Source organism: Thermobia domestica, chromosome 1, assembly GCF_964235325.1.
Source record: "Thermobia domestica chromosome 1, izTheDome1.hap1.1, whole genome shotgun sequence".
NCBI lineage: Eukaryota > Metazoa > Arthropoda > Insecta > Zygentoma > Lepismatidae > Thermobia > Thermobia domestica.
The window spans coordinates 263237005-263241480 of NC_137454.1; positions in this window are offsets into that span (position 1 = coordinate 263237005).

Here is a 4476-nt window from a genome sequence, read left to right on the forward strand (position 1 = left end):
GTACGTTTATACACTATTTATATACAAAACCTCTACACTCATGTTATAGAACACGAGATAAATCGAATATATAGTATGTGCTGTAAGCCATGAATGATGGCGATAATTCGAAAAGAAGAAAGAAAAGCAAGAAAATTGCAGGCACGCAGTTAAACAAAATTATTTAATTATATAAACTATGCATTATTTTAGAATGGAAGGTCTTTCTTCGATCTTTCGGGCTTCAAATTTTTCTATGACTTTATTGAAATCTGAAATGCTGCTCGCCAAGTTTCTCTGAATAGAAAGCATCACTACCGCAAATATTTTCCGCTTTATTTTCTTTAGGGTCCAGAAACACCTCTCTCCTCCGACAATATGCATTTTGTTAGCATTTCTTTGTATAAATATACGGAACAAAAGGTCAATTTTCAGGAACCACGTATTTTTTTGGCCTATAAAGAAGCATGAAATCTATGATGTTTTCCTTTGAAAATGAAAAAAAAAAAATAGTTTAACATTCCAGCAAATTAGGCTAAAGAAGACAGATGAGTATTGGAAGTGAATGATTTTATATTAATTTATGCTCTCCGCCGGAAATCGAACACGGAATCATGTGCTCGAAAGACACAGAGCTAGGAATTAAACCAGTAGTAAGACATTTTCTTCTTGGAGACTCGATTGACACCCCCCCCCCCAGAATAGGATTTTTTAAAAAATAAATCTTATCCCAAGAACTTCCACTTTTGTATTTTAAATGTTAAATAAAATCTATTGACTTCGAACGACCGCCCCCCAAACTTTCAGCCTGGATCCGTCCCTGCTACCACCAGACTTATATTTGTTCTTTGCGAGTTTGTTTTGTGAATAACTTCTTTCTTGCACGCGTCTGTATCTTCCTCACCCTATCAATTGAGTCAAGCGCTGCTAAGCGGAGGAATTCGTAACTATTACAGAAGCTGACCAGTTGCGGAAGAAAATGCAACCGAAAGAGACCAATACGGGAAGATAGGAGCGTTGCAAGAATAAATCCACTTCCCCTTGTTAAGAGATAGGAGCTCGCTGCCATATGCTCAATGTTACTGCTTCCAGTGGCAACGTTCGCTGCCACTGGAAAGGTAAATCTCTCTATTTCTTTCCGTTTTTTAATTGACTTTTTTCAGAAATGCATCAATACTGTTTTGCGCTCAAGAGCAAAGGTTTATTTTTTACTGATACACTACTTTAACACTTAAAAATATTTTTAGTATTAAAAAAAATATCCGGTTGCACAACCATGCAACACATAGTACCAGCCGCCACTGGAGTTTAGTACTACTTTTCTTCCGTTTCTTACTTCCTTTCTTGTCATACACTTCATCTTCGTCCTTTCTTAACTGACAAAATATACAGAGTTTCCAGTCTATGGTTGTAGTTGGTATACTACGAGTGAATCTTATTCCCGAAGACTCGCTCGCGTCGGCCAATTGTCCTTCTCCACTACATGTTCGTCCCTTTCGCAACCGAGAGATATGACTTTCGCTTGTGAACTATGAGTAGCAATTTTTATGCCACTTCCAGTCAGTTTGTTCCCATTCTTCATCTGTGAATCCTATTATCTCACTGAGCACTTCAGGGTAAGATGTATCTCTTAACGCAGTTCACTCACGAGCAACAAAACGAACTCTTTTCTTCCCCTGATCTGATGGGGCTCTCAGTCCGGCAGTACTCTTCTTACAAAAGAGGCATATATGCCCTGACGAGTTTGTCGTAAGCATAGCTCAATGTTGCCACAGTCCTAACTCTGGAGTGGGCCGAAAAATAGTACCAAATTGAAACAAAAAGGGCTGAATTCATTATTTTATACCAGTGTAATACATGGCTCTACAACACGAAACTAAAAGAGGTAAAGTTCTAGAACACTCCCTCCCCCTCTTCTAAGAGTTTAAATCAAGAAAGTGCTCTTCTTAAAAAAAAATATTTTTAAAAACATTCAAATGGAAGGATCTCCAGCAACCGAGGTATTTTCTTATTCGTCAATATTGCGTCACTAGTAAACAGCTTAGCCCGGTAAGCCAGCAATTACGTAGTTTTTTTTTTTTTTTTTTTTTTGCTATTATCGTTTTGGTGTACAATCTTTGCAACGACAAATAAATTATAGAGTTACTTGAGCACACGCTGGTCTTCTGCAGAATATTCAACATATGTGAGTGTGCTTCTTTTTTAAAGATTAAAAACTAAAATTTCCAACACACTTTCTTCTCGTCTCCATTATGCGCGGCGTGGATGCGCCCATCTAGCGTCATTTGTTTCCCGGTATAGTTCGAATTACGATTTTTTACGCAAAGTTCGCAGCGTTATGCGGTGCAACGTCACAGAATGAATATCCAGCAGCATTTTCTTTAAGAGTCCAACACACAGAATGAGTAAGTAATATGTAGGAAAAGTCTTACTTACACTTTTGGAAATCTGACAAGTGTTTGTTAAATGGTGCTGAATTGGGTAGAATTGTACCAACTTTTTCACAAAAGGGGCTGAAAATGCCAGCGTGGTACCAACGGGCCGATGAATGACAAAAAGGGCTGAATTTGGTACGATTGTATCAAGTGTAGCAACACTGGCACAGCTACAGGAGCTAAGTAAATTTTCACTACCTGGAGTATAACCTCAATGTGTACAATATACTATAGTATGCAGTACAAATTACAAGAAGTTACCCAAACATATTCCAACAGTTACAAACGATATTCGGAAGTGCTCTTCCTTTTAACAAAACCCTAATTTTTGCTTTAACAAATAAAGCATATATGAATGAATTGTAAATGATCATATTTAGTCGAGAAAAATCAGATCACTTTGATGATATATAAGCAAAATATATCAATTTATAAGCTATTTTTTTTTTTAGGCGAATACAGTGATATCGGTTGAGCAAATAAAATAATAACTCTTGATCGTCGAAAAGTGGCATTTTAACAAGAATTTTATTTCCAAATTAATTAAGTTATATTAATTAATATATTTAATAACTACATAGGCACTATTAATTATATAGGACAAAAACTACAACTATGTTCAGGGTCGGATTAACGCCAGAGAACTTATTATAGGAGTCCCATATTAACGCCTTAGTATAGGAGTCCCATACGAGCTACGGGTATTACTTTATTATTATTATTATTATTCAACCATCTTGTTTTCCGCCATTTTGAAAACCTATAGAGAGGAACAAGTGGTATGAGCGAGTAGCTCGCCCCTGAAAACCCTAGGTTTGGTGCAAAATTTTGAAGATCCACCGCAAAATAAGGAAGTTCTTCTGTAGGATAAGAATTTGGAGTCCGCCATTTTGGGTACTTTCCCCCAAAATTCAGCCTGGCATCCGGCAAGACCTGTTATAGAGGCCTATGTACTATGACTCTACGGTTGATGCCTGTTGCTAACACGCAAATGCCATCGGTTCATTTTCTATTGACATTTCCGGGGCTTGGCCGGCTGACTATAACGGCTTGCTAGGTACTCATTTTCTTTTCGCAAAAATTCGAATCCTCACTACCTCCTTAGGATATTATGCATTATAATGAAAGCATATAACATCCCAGTTTGGATTAAGGCCTAACTAGCTACCAAAAGTAATATCATTTGACTTCGCAATTTGACCGTAATGATCAGGCACACATAGTTACATTCATTTTTATATGATAATTTATATATTACAATGATTCAAAAATGTATTTTTTCCAGTAGTTTGCTCCTCTAAAAACTCACAGGTCTCGAGAGCCAAGTAGTACTGTAAGTCCTATTGCTATTATTACTATTAAAAATATCAATATCTAAATGTGCCTGAAATTATTTTTTCACTTGGTTAGATATACTCACCTCAGGTAAGTAGACAGAAACAAATGGAAAAGGAAGTAAAATGAAGGTCTTGAAAGTAAAACGAAGACAAATTTACTAGTCTTCAGAAGATACTGTCTACAATGCAGAGCAGAGTGAGTCGGTAGATCATACTGAGTCGGTGAGTAGCAGTGGGTCATGGTGGGTGGTGGGTCACATGATGTTGACCCACGACCCACTCCATCTCTGGCATACTCCCCAAGCCCTACATTAATTTGACTCATGAAACGGGGCGTTTTTCTGCCTCATACGTTTTTCTGCCCCCTCTCACTTCAGTACCCTCCCAACAGACAAGGACAACGTTACTGACAAACAGGGACAACGTTACGTAATTTCTGACAAGCAGGGTAGACAAAATGAATAAGAAATATATTTATATCACCATCTTCCCCTTCATGATTGGAATATCACGTAGCATTTTTAATTCTACCGAAGACAACCCTGTGCGGTAGGTAACTAAAGAGATACCTAATATAGAGCTCCCCTTGATTGTAATATTACCGCTTCTTTATTTGTTCGAGGGAGCTCCTACACAACCAAGGGTGACAAAAAGAATAGGAAAAGCGTCTATTGATTCTAGTGGCTGATCCAGCACGGATTCCTGAGGGGGGGGGGGAGCGGTGA